General features: G+C 50.4%; 1 protein-coding gene and 1 long non-coding RNA gene across 3 annotated transcripts in view; one reads left to right on the forward strand and one right to left on the reverse strand.

The window, feature by feature from the left end:
• Positions 1-2,867: 2,867 nt before the first annotated feature.
• LOC308596119 overlaps positions 2,868-12,702 on the reverse strand; it is a 28,705-nt gene continuing 18,870 nt past the window's right edge. The window contains exon 4 of the long non-coding RNA XR_014012322.1: positions 2,868-4,562. This is a non-coding gene — a long non-coding RNA (uncharacterized lncRNA). The remainder of the gene's footprint in view (positions 4,563-12,702) is intronic.
• The window catches only part of LOC308594927 (serine/threonine-protein kinase PAK 6-like), a 51,190-nt gene continuing 43,355 nt past the window's right edge, over positions 4,868-12,702 (forward strand). Inside the window, exon 1 of one of the 2 annotated variants that reach the window (XM_081208502.1) lies at positions 4,868-5,569. The gene's annotated coding sequence lies outside the window, so the exon portion shown is untranslated. The remainder of the gene's footprint in view (positions 5,570-12,702) is intronic. The other variant, XM_081208501.1, reaches the window with a different exon arrangement.

A 12,702-nucleotide genomic window follows, 5' to 3' on the forward strand; every position in this document is an offset into this window, starting at 1 on the left:
AAAGCCTTTTGTAAAAGACTAAATTTCCATCGGCAAAGAACATTAAACCCCCCCTTGGAGGCAGGAGAAGAGGGGGGGGAGTTGCGGACTGAGTATGCCTGTGGGAGAGAGCGAAGAGAGCTAAAATACCGCCGCTCTGATCCTGGAAACGGGCTGCTAGCAGGACTGACGTCTTGTGGAATGTTCATTGAAAGCGTTTAGAACGTTCATTGACAGCTAGCTAAATAAGAGAAATACATTGTTTCTCCGGCTGCTTTTAAAAAGGAGTAAAAGTAACTGAAAATTGAAACTAACTTTGGAGTGTTTGAATTGTGTTCAAAAGAGGACATTATTGACTATTATAAATAGAAACTGTTTCCCCCTAGTGGAAGCCTTTGAAACTGGTTGCTTTACAAGAGCTGGGCTAGGGGAATTTCCAGCTGCAAGATAAAAAACTGTGAGACTCTGGGACTGACCTTGAATCTTTTAAGTGCTATGGCAAATGGAAAGGGAAAAACAGACCAGTCAACTGCTGACAAAACATTAAGGTCTGGGAGGGCTTGGCAACAACCCAGGAGAGATTCAACATCAGCCCCCCTGCTTCTTCTTCTGCTGCCTTTGCATCAGTACACTCAAAACCAAGAGGAATGTCGACAGAAGAGGCCTTAGTGGCCTTAGTTTATGATGATCAGACCAGACCTTTTGTGGTCGGTTCTCCTTTTTGGATTTTCCTTGGTCCTCTTATATATTGCTATCCTTTCCTTTAAGAATAGATGTCTTGATCTGTGGATAAAAAGGTAAAGGGTAAAGGGACCCCTGATCATTAGGTCCAGTTGTGGTCGACTCTGGGGTTGTGGCGCTCATCTCGCTTTATTGGCCGAGGGAGCCGGTGTACAGCTTCTGGGTCATGTGGCCAGCATGACTAAGCCGCTTCTGGAAAACCAGAGCAGTGCACGGAAACGCTGTTTACCTTCCCGCCGGAGCGGTACCTATTTATCTACTTGCACTTCGTGCTTTTGAACTACTAGGTTGGCAGGAGCAGGGACCGAGCAATGGGAGCTCACCCCATTGCGGAGATTCGAACTGCCAGCCTTCTGATTGGCAAGTCCTAGGCTCTGTGGTTTAACCCACAGCGCCACCCGTGTCCCTTTGATCTGTGGATAAGTTTGACCAAGTTTTGATCTTGAAAGGTGATCATTGCTTGTACCGAGTAACCATCATAATGTAAGTACTCTATAGAAACAATATCGTTTGGCTTTACTACTCCTGGCAACATATCATTCAGGATGTTCAGGAAATGCATTATGCGATCTATCCATGAGAGGAAGCCCTTTATTGTAAACAGTAATCAGCAACTAGGAGAAGCTCTTGTTTGTCTCAGCCGGAATTTTTCCTGGCCACATCACCTGGAGTTGAATTGTATAGTCAGGCATGTATTGTCTGACATGTTCCATTGCCCATCCCTTTCCTATCAAAACCCCCTGAAGTTTTAGGGAAGTGCCTTGGTTGTACTTGTTGTTTAGTCGTTAGTCGTGTCCGACTCTTCGTGACCCCATGGACCAGAGCACGCCAGGCACTCTTGTCTTCCACTGTCTCCTGCAGTTTGGTCAAACTCATGCTGGTAGCTTTGAGAACACTATCCAACCATCTCGTCCTCTGTCGTCCCCTTCTCCCTGTGCCCTCCATCTTTCCCAGCATCAGGGTCTTTTCCAGGAGTCTTCTCTTCTCATGAGGTGGCCAAAGTATTGGAGCCTCAGCTTCACAATCTGTCCTTCCAGTGAGCACTCAGGGCTGATTTCCTTCAGAATGGATAGGTTTGATCTTGGTTGTACAGGACCTCCAAATCAGCTTTAACCGGGCAACATAAATTTGCCCAAATGTGATTGAATCCCACCTGAAAACAGCAACGGTCTTGAAGCACCCAAGGTCTCTGGACTTCACCTTGAGAATACCACTCCCAAGGAGCACAGATTTAACTGGTGGCAAATAAATAAGTAATTCTGAATGCTCTGCTGGTGTCTGTATGCCAAGTTACCACCTGACCTCTATTTAGGGATTCGCTGGAAATCACCTCTGAGCGGAAGAGCTAAAAAGCCAGCTGTATGCAATGAATTATGCCTGAAACCTGACAGCGTTTCAGGGACTTGGAGCATTTCTTGACAGGTTAGCAAAGTTCATTTCTGAGACATGGCTGTCAAGAACCTCTGCCTGCCCGTTCCCCCCTGACACCCGCACTGAAAGAGGTGCGGGGATTCAGGGCGGGGAAGGGGGGGAATGGAGAAGTAGGCTCTTTTATAAATAGCTCTGTTCCTGTTGTATGTGTAAATTCTGTGCTTTTCCTGCGAATGACATCATCCTCTTCCCCATGGCAACTTCCTACGAGGTCAAAATTACCAGGCAACATTTAGGAAATGCAATGCTCTCAAGCGAACGAGTTGATTCATGATTTAATTGAGAAATAAAACTGCGGGGGCTTGGGGTGTGGGAGGAGCCCTGGCAAAATGGGCTGCTGTCAGCTCTGGAAAGGTTGCTTCTATTATTGCAGCTTTTTAAAATTCATCTTTCCCCGATCTCTCAAACCCTCTTCGTTTCTCCCCCCTCTCTTTTTAATAACTAACCTTGTCAAAACGAAGAAGTGGGTGGGCATTGGCAGGGCACCTGCGCTGACTCTGGTGAGCTGGAGAGAAGATGTACAGGTGACTAAGCAGAAGACTCAAGGCTGAGTCACTCAGGAGTTATTTCTTTCGCTCCGCTTCCTGCACTTCTTCATCTCTTAAGTTTTGGACCCGCCGTTCACCCCCCCCCCTTCAGACCCAGATGAATGTGCTGTACTGTTCCACTCAGAGAAATGCAGGACATGCTTGCTAGCCCAGGTAAAAGTATTTCACGAGCAACGTTGCTTATGTCTGGCAGTGTCCTTCTCTTAGAATTTGCACTTAGTTCTTCATTACTTGAACTTATTATGAAGTGCTGATGTTTACAGAATTGCTATCTAAGTTTTGTCTAACTGCATGCTTAGCAGCAGACATTACAGTGGTACCTCTGGTTACGTACTTAATTCATCCCAGAGGTCTGTTCTTAACCTGAAACTGTTCTTAACCTGAAGCACCACTTTAGCTAATGGGGCCTCCCGCTGCTGCCGCGCCACCACTGCGTGATTTCTGTTCTCATCCTGAAGCAAAGTTCTTAACCCGAGGTACTATTTCTGGGTTAGCGGAGTCTGTAACCTGAAGTGTATGTAACCTGAAGCGCATGTAACCCAAGGTACCACTGTACAATGTGCATAGGGCCTTATTTATAGTTTCTTACTGCTCATGAGAATATGTACTTGCGGGAACACAGGTGAGGATATCAAATGGAAAACCCAGTTTTCCCTTCTGAATTTCTTCCAGAAAAGTACAAAGTGTCTGACAGATTGCTAAACTGTCTTTGTTGTAAATATACCTGGGGAGGAGGCCGGAAAAAGAGGAAATACTTCTTTGGCAGTTCTATTGGTTTTAACTTGAATGGGGGAGGAAATTATTCTGATGCAAGGCTTTTATTTTATTTTTTAGTTTCCTGTTTTACCTGGGGCCTTGCTGAGAACTTGGATCTTGTCAGAAGGCAATACTATGACAGAAATAGTCTTATGAAATGTATCGCAGCATCAGCTGTGACTGTGTGAGATGTGGCTGGCTTCTCAGACTCCAAATAAGAAGCGCTATCTTTTGAAACTCTTCTTTCTCCTTTAGATTTGTTATCTGAATTTGAATTAGCTGTGTAAACACTATACATTTAAAGCACAATTGAAGCACATCCCCCCAAAAACAATTTTGCTAAGAGTTGCTGAGGATTGTAACTCTGTGAAGGGTGAAGTACAGTACCCAGAATTCCTTGAGGGAAAGAATGTGCTTCAAATATACCTTAAAGGTACACAGCCTCAGAGGTGCAGACTCCTCCTCGAGGTCATCTGCCAATCTAAGAATTGCAGGGCAGGCTTTGCCATGAAACAAGTTGAAGGAGTTGCTTCAGGCAGGAGATTCCAAGGAGGGGTGTGATTTTTTTCCTGTCTCTAATCTCAAAATCTGCGTATACCAGTCAAAGGAGGAGGGGAGGATTGCCACCAGACACTTTCCTTCAGATATGGAAATGCTGAAGACAGCCTTGCTGAGGAGAACTGGTGTGAAAGAGCTACGTGACAGTTGACTGTTATCATCATCACCACCCTATTTATTTAGTGACAATACAGATGTGACACGGGTCCCTGCCCGGGAGGATTTTGTCCCTTGCTAGATGGAAAAGTGCACAGGAGCATTTCGGTGTGATAAGCCTTCCTCTTATCTTGGGTCACAAGCCACACGGGTTGTTTGCTCATGGCAGCAATCCCTTTGCAATGTTGTTGACGTTTGAAATTTGTTTGGCAGATGACCCTCTTGTTTCCAGTTTTGGAGACCTGGAGGAATTGTACTTATTGTTTCAACTCAGGGTGGTCTGCAAACCACCAACTTTGCCCTGTCGAGATTCAGTTGTAAAAGTAGTAGTGGCTGCACAACACGAACTGTCCCTTTCGTCTTATTTCCAGAATACATGTTCAGGGTGAGAGGCTGGGAGGAGAAAGCAAAGATCCCAGGTGGGAAATGGGAGGGATTACTACCTTCTGTGGGTGGTAAGGGTTAAGAACTACCTTTAAGAGAGGACTCTGTATTCTAGTTGAACTTTCTGAAGCTTAAAAATTTTGCTTCAGCATGAGAACAGAAATCGTGCTCCAGCGGCACGGCGGCAGCGGGAGGCCCCATTAGCTAAAGTGGTGCTTCAGGTTAAGAACAGTTTCAGGTTAAGAACGGACCTCCGGAACGAATTAAGTACCGTACGTAACCAGAGGTACCACTGTATCTTATTGTTTCAAGAAAAGCTTTAATAAAAATCTTAACCTGGAATACAAATTCTCTTTCAGGATCTAATCCAATCTTCTCTCTGCTGAGATTACAGGATTGGCTCAAAACTGGAATTGGGGGCGTGGACTTGCCTTCATTGGAGGTTTTTAAACAGAGGTTGGGTGTCAAGCTGTCAGGGATTCTTCAGTTGTGATCCTGCACAGCGGAGACTTGGACCAGATGACCCTTTAGGTCCCTTCCAACTCTACAATTCTCTGATTTGCCGCAATATCATGCCTAAGTAAGATTTTTAAAAATTGCTTGTGAGGTGTGTTGGGTATGAGCCGGTCATCGTAGCAAAAACCGAAGTATAACTCTGGCCTGATTCTTTCCAAAGCGTATAAGGAAGAGGCTTCCTTGTGAGTCCCGCTTTTTCAACACCTGCCTGGGCAGGGGGGGGGGCGTTTGGCATTTTCATATCTGCTCCTTCACAGCAGCTGGCAAGCTGGCACAAGGAGAGTGTCGGTGAGGAAGCAGCTGCGAGGAGGATGTATTTCTGTGCATGTGTAATGCGCAACCAGAATCTTTCTGAAGCTCAAGAGATGGAATTGTGGGGAATTTTTGCCTGAAGCGAGGGATGTTTCCCTCCTCCTGAGACAAGCAGCAGCCTGCAGTCAGAGATGGGCAGGAACTAAGCTGAAGAGCAGAAGCACACAGGGCAGGAGCCGATCTTCAAGGTAAGACCCCAGTTCCACTTCTAGTAAAGGAGCAGGGTCCAGGTGAACGTCCCCTTCATGTAACAAGAGTATTTATGTAGAAGTGTGTGTGTGTGGGGGGGGGTTGGTGGTGGTGGGGTGTGCCTGGGAAAAGTGGAAGCTGTCATGTTCCAGACCTGTCTGCGCTATTAGCTGCCACTCCCTTCTCAGACTTAACAATTTAAATCAGCCAATGGGAGCCATCTTTTCAAACCTAAAACCACCAACAAGTGGAGGGAAGACTTTTAACCCTAGAAAGGCTGCCTTTAGCTTTAGCCAAACCACAGCAGACAGGATCTGGTTGGTTTACATCCCTTATCCAAAGGGTCAGGGACTTTATTGAAGAATACTAAAAGCAGATAAGAATGGCTGAGCCTGAAATTCTGTAAGCTGAACACACCTCCATAGGAGATCGAGGTGTTTGTGGGTGTTGGGGGAGGGAGTGGAGCTCTGCTTTTCTTTGTTTCTTTTTAAAAAAATCTAATAATTTTAAGATGCTAATGGGTTCCTTTTATGTACTTAAGATGTGGGGTTAAGATGATTGTCCTTGAGAACTGGATAGCTCCTGTTCTTTTGCAGTTTGATCCCATATAATAGGAAAAAGAGATTAAGAACCTCCAACAGCGCCAAACCAGTAGCCTAAGCAAGCAGCTCTCTCTAGATTATTCAAGGTTACTGACAGCCATTATTTTGAGTTTAAGGGGTATAAACAATGTTGGTTTTTAATAATGGATTTTTTGAATGCTCTGCATATACTTGTCTGAGCAGAGGGGAGGGGAGGTGTTTTTTCTTTCTAAAAAGAAATTAATCAGAACATCTTCAAATGATTTTTTTAAGAGAGTAAAATACTGGGAATGGTTTCCAGAGCAATAGCCATGGTATATTGTTGCAGCGAAGATAACAACGAACCCTGTGGCACCTTAAAGGCTAACAAATGTTATTATAGTGTAAGCTTTTGTGGACAAACTCTAGTCCATGAACGCTTATGCTGTAATAACATTTGTTAATCTTTGGGATGCCACAAGACTCTTGATTTTTTTTTAAAGAACTGGGAATATGTTCCAGATTAATTCTTATTTCTGTATCGTTCTTCCATTAAATTTCTGTTTCTGCTAATATATTCACTGGCTGTTAGAACAGACATGCTCACTGGTCTGGGCAGAACAGATTATAGATATGTTCCATGCTGTTTCCCTCCCTCACGTTCATTTGCTTGATCCCTGCACATACTTTTGAGATGCCGGTGCTTAGAAATGTTTTCCATTTCTCTCTCTGACTAGTCTGTAAACTGTGTGTGCTCTCGTAAGCGAAATCTACTTAGATGTAGGGAAACTGGTCTGCTCAGTGCAGGTGCAGAGACACACAGTGGAAGTGTCCGGAATAATTTATATCCTGCCAGCGAGAGATCCTTCACCCATCAATTTAGGTTCTGTTCTCTGTGAATCTTTGGCTATGGTGACAGGCCACTGTACGTACTTGGTGGCCGCAATACTTACCTCTCTGTTTTGGGATTGGGATTGCCCTGCTTTGTTGGGTCATATGCAAGATCTGAAAAGTCTGACAGTTTTAGTATTGAGAAACCTTCCTCAATCTGGGGCCTTTTTATTGTGCATTCATGAGGATGTAGGGTCAGGTCATGCACCTTTTTCCCTGCAAAGGTTTCAGGACGGATTGTGTAGTGTAGTGGTTAAGAGAGGTGGACTCGTAATCTGGGGAACCGGGTTCGCGTCTCCGCTCCTCCACATGCAGCTGCTGGGTGACCTTGGTTGTCTTTGGTTTTTATTTTATTTTATTGTATTGATTGAATTTATATACCGCCCAGTGCCGGATTTACGTATAAGCTAAAAAAATTAAAGAAAAAACAACAACCTGGATGTACATTTCCAAAATATAAGTTAAAAAAAATAAAAAAAATAAAAGCTACATACAGCAACAGTGGCAATTGGCTTTAGATACCTATTAGGTCCATAAATTACCATATAGCATATGTTCAACATAAAAAACAGTGACAATTTGTTGTTGACAAAGGACAGCTGGACATATAAAGGGCCCCATTACCTTCTGGAGCTTAGGGCCTCATCAAACCTAAATCTGGCCCTGATACCCCCTGTACCTGCTGGCCTCAGGGCAGTTCACAGAAAAGATCACAATATATAAAATCAAAATAAGTAACCCAATAACACCCCCTCCCCAAAAAGCCACATTTTAAAAGGGCATAGGATGTCATTCAGGTCAACCAAAGGCCTGGTTAAAAAGGAACATTTTTGCCTGGCGCCTAAAGGTGTATAATGAAGGTGCCAGGTGAACTTCCCTGGGGAGAGCATTCCACAGACAGGGAGCCACTGCAGAGAAGGCCCGTGTGCTGGTCCCGGGGTAAGGTACCGTGAGTGTAGCAGAGTCCACACGAAGCGGGGCGAGGTCCGATGCAGAGAGACGGGCGGGGAACAGGAACGCTGGAACAGAAGGCTGAGCAGGTAACAGGAACACCGGATGGTCGGGAACAGGAGGCCGAGCAGGGAACAGGAGTACTGGATAGTCAGGAACAGGAAGCCGAGCAGGGAACAGGAGTACCGGTTAGTCAGGAACAGGAGGCCGAGCAGGGATCAGGATCACAGGAAGGTCCGAAGCCAACAACGACGTTGCTCCCGCAACCTGGGGCCGGGATGAGTGGGCTTTTATCCTCTTCTAAGGTCAGGGGCGGTCCCGACCCCCAGGAGCCCCGCCTACTCTGGCCTTAAGGCGAGCACTCCTCCTGGGGGCAACCAGTTCCCTTCGCCTCTCTGCCCTAAGCCTCTGCAGATCAGGAGAGGCCGAAGGGTTACTGGGCCCTGGAGGAGGCTCACCTGTGGCCACTGAGTGTTCCAGCACCTCTGGGGCCAGAATGGCTTCACCTGGTGCCTGCTCTTGAGTTTCCTCAGCATCTAGGCCTTGCCCCAGTTCAGCCGGCCCTGGAGGCGGGGACTCCTGTGCCGGCTGGGATTCCTCCGGATCGCTCTCAGACTCGGAATCCCAGGCCATCACACCATCCCCCCTCCCAGGCCCCCCCCTCACTTGAGGGTCCGGACCCGGCTTGCTGGGGTACGCCGCATGAAACTCTCGGATGCAGGCAGGCACGTGGACGTTGGCCGCTGGTTCCCAGGAACGGTCCTCTGGCCCATATCCCTTCCAGTCAATGAGATACTGCAGCCTTCCCCTGCGGTATCGGGAGTCCAGAATGCGTTCCACCTCGTACTCAGGCTCTCCCTGCACCAAAACTGGCTGCGGTCGGGGACGGTTCGGGTGGAACTCGTCGGGTGGGGCCACCGGACTCAGAAGGGACCTGTGGAATACCGGGTGAACCTTCAGGTGTGCTGGCAACCGGAGATGGAATGCCACAGGCGAGACCTGGTTCACGATAGGGAACGGGCCGGTGAACCGGGCGTCCAGCTTCCGCGAAGGTCGAGAAGGGTGGAGATGGCGAGTGGAGAGCCAAACCAGGTCACCGACGCGAAGTTCCGGCCCCACCTGGCGGTGGCGGTCGGCCTGGGCTTTGTACGCTTCCTTGGCCTGGTGCAGTTGCTCCACCAAAAGCTGTTGCTGGGACTGGAGCTCTTGAAGCCACTCCGTCACTGCCGGGACCGCGGATGCCGGCAGCACCTCTGGAAACAGCCGTGGATGATAACCATAGCTGGCCTGGAACGGGGTCTGCTGGGTGGACGCATTCACCGCGTTGTTATAGGCGAACTCCGCCAATGCCAGGTGGTCGACCCAGTCATCCTGCTGGTAGCTGCAGTAACACCGAAGGTACTGCTCTAGCACCGCGTTCGCCCGTTCCGTCTGGCCATCGGTCTGTGGGTGGTAGGCTGACGAGAGACAGACCTCTGTCCCGAGGGTCTGGTGTAATGCTCGCCAGAACCGGGATGTGAACTGAACGCCCCGGTCGGACACCACGCGCTCAGGTAGTCCATGCAGGCGGAAGACATGCTGAAGGTACAGCTGCGCAGTTTCCTTGGCTGTGGGTACAGATGGACAGGGAGCGCAGTGTACCATCTTGGTGAAATGGTCGGAGAAAACCAGAAGGCAGGTACAGCCACGAGACGAGGGTAATTCCACTATAAAGTCCAACGAAACCGTGTGCCAAGGGCGCGGTGGAACTGGCAATGGCTGAAGTAGGCCGGGGGGTCGCCCGGTAGGACCCTTGGCGCGACGGCAGACATCACAACCAGCAACGTAACGAGCCACGTCAGCCTTCAGGCGGGGCCACCAAAACTCCCGACTGACCAAATGGGTGGTCCGATACCGTCCAAAGTGCCCCGCTGCTGGGGCATCATGGGCCATCCGGAGAACCTCCAGCCGTAGTGGCCCTGGCGGGACGTACAGACGACCGTGGTGCAGCAGCAGGCCCTGATGCAGGACCAGCCCCGGATATTGTGGACTGGACCCTTCAGCCAGCTCCCGGAGACGATCCTGGGCCCAAGCGTCGACCCGCTGCTGTTCCCGCACCCGAACCTGCAGTGGCTGCGCCTCCTGGGTGGCCAGGAATGCAGCCGAAGGTAGAATCGTGGTGGGTTCTGCTTGCTGTACCGTGTCTGTGTTGTCTTCAGGTTTCCGGGACAGAGCATCCGCCTTCTGATTCTGAGAGCTAGGGATGTAGCGGATCCGAAACTGGAACCGGGAAAAGAACAACGCCCACCGGATCTGTCTCTGGTTCAGCTTGCGGGTGGTCTGGAGGTACTCCAGGTTCCGGTGGTCGGTTCTCACCTCCACCGGATGTCGTGCCCCCTCAAGATGGTGGCGCCAGACCTCAAAGGCTACCTTGATGGCCAGTAGTTCCCGCTCCCACACAGTATAGTTACGCTCCGCTGGGAGGAGCTGGCGGGAATAGAAGGCGCAGGGTAAAAGTGGCGCTTCCGGTCCGTGCTGCTGAAACAAGACGGCACCGAGAGCCGTACTGGAGGCGTCAGTCTCTACCACAAAGGGTCGAGAAGGATCCGGATGTTGCAAGATTGGCACTCTCTGGAAACAGGCCTTCAACCCTTGAAACGCCTCCTCCGCCTCCTTGTCCCAGGAAAACGGCGTCTTGGGGCGCAGTAGTCGGGTCAACGGGGTGGTGCGGTGAGCATAGTCCGCAATGAAGGTTCGGTAATAGTTGGCGAACCCCAGGAAACGCTGTAGGTCCTTGCGGTTCCGAGGTGCCGCCCATTCTCGAACCGCTGCCACCTTCCCAGGATCCATCTGCACCCCACCTGGTGAGAGTCGGTGACCCAGGAAGTCCACTGACCGCTGATGAAACTCGCACTTGCTGAGCTTCGCATACAAACGATGCTCGCGCAAGCGCTGCAGCACGGTCCGGACATGGCCTTCGTGGCACGCCGGGTCACGGGAGTAAACCAGAATGTCATCCAAGTACACCACCACATACTTGTCTAGCAAGTCCTGGAACACGTGGTTGATGTACCGTTGGAACACAGCAGGCGCGTTGCACAAACCAAAGGGCATAACCAGGTATTCGAACTGACCGTACCGGGTCCCAAATGCGGTCTTCCACTCATCCCCGGCGCGGATCCGAATCAAATTGTAGGCACCCCGGAGGTCTAGCTTGGTGAACACCTGCGCCCCTTGCACCCGCTCCAGTAACTCCGAAATAAGGGGCAAAGGGTACCGGTCCGGGATGGTGATTTTGTTCAGGGCCCGGTAATCATGGCAAAGGCGGAGCTCCCCACATTTCTTTTTAACAAAGAGCACTGGCGCAGCAGTGGGCGAGGTAGAAGGCCTAATGAACCCACGCTCCAGGTTCTTGCGCAAGAAGTCCTGTAAAGCCTCGCGCTCTGGCTCGGTTAACGAGTATAAGCGACTCACCGGTAGAGGCGCTCCGGGCTGGAGGTCTATGCCACAGTCAAAGGACCGATGCGGCGGCAGCTGGTCTGCCCCCCGTTCCTCAAACACGTCGTGATAGTCCCGGTATTCAGCGGGGAGCGTTGCAGCAACCTCCTCAGTGGGCGCAGCCGCTAGCATCTCAGTCTCAGCCGGAGAACTGGGGTCTGGGAAGTGTACAGTCCGTTTGACCCAGTCAATCCGCACATTGTGAGCCTCCAGCCAGTCCATCCCAAGCACCAGGGGGAACCGGGGCATGGAGGCAATATCCAGAGTTCGCATCTCACGGTGCTGCTGGAGGCACAGGACCAGGGGCTAGGTCTCCTGAGTGACGGCACCCGAACGCAGGGGCCGTCCGTCGATTGCCTCCACCTGCACCGGTTCTGGCTTGTTCCGCAGTGGCACCCGATGCTGGGCAGCAAAAGCAGCGTCCATATAAGAGCGGGTTGCGCCCGAATCCACCAGCGCATGGGTAAGAATCCATGGCCCTCCTGGAGGGTATAGATGTACCGGAACCATAAGGTGTTGTAATTCAATTGGTGCGGCCCCATTCTGTGCTGTTTGGGACCCCCGGTAGCCAGGGCCATCAGCTACTGGGGTTTGGTGGTTTCCCTGCGGCTGGCGTTTCTCAGGACAGGACCTTGCATAGTGTCCGCTTCCGCCACAATAGAGACAAAGATTCCCCTCCCGACGCCGCGACTTCTCTGCGGGGGAGAGGCGTGGCCGCACTGCCCCAAGCTGCATAGGTTCCTCCAATGACTTAGCTGGGCCCGTGGGGCTGCTGGTTGACACTGGGGCCAAGAACTGGAGGTGCCGGCGGTCCCGAGCCTGACGACGATCCTCCAACCGGTCGTCTATTTGTAGACTCCGTTGAATGAGAGTGTCTAGCGTGGTGGGGCGTTCCATTGTGGCCAACTGGTCCAGTACCTCGTCCGAAAGCCCTTCGAGATACTGGTCCCGCAGTGCCGAATCATTCCAGGTCAAGTCCTGTGCCAACAGCCGAAACTCCGTGGTATATGCGGCCACCGTGGACTTGCCCTGTTTCAAACGCCGAATCGCCCGGTTGACTTGACTCCCTTTCTGGGGGTTGCCGAACGCGGCCTCCAAACGATTGCAAAATCCCGTATAGTCTGCTAGCAAGGGGGAGTCTTGCCTGAGTAGCGGCAACGCCCACTTGGCCACCTGGTCCTTTAACAAACTAATCAAAAAGTGCACCTTGGTGCGGTCGTCAGGAAAGTTCCGGGCTCGCCCCTGGATATATA

Source organism: Podarcis bocagei, assembly GCF_964188305.1.
Source record: "Podarcis bocagei genome assembly, chromosome: 1".
In the NCBI taxonomy this organism is placed as follows: Eukaryota; Metazoa; Chordata; class Lepidosauria; order Squamata; family Lacertidae; genus Podarcis; species Podarcis bocagei.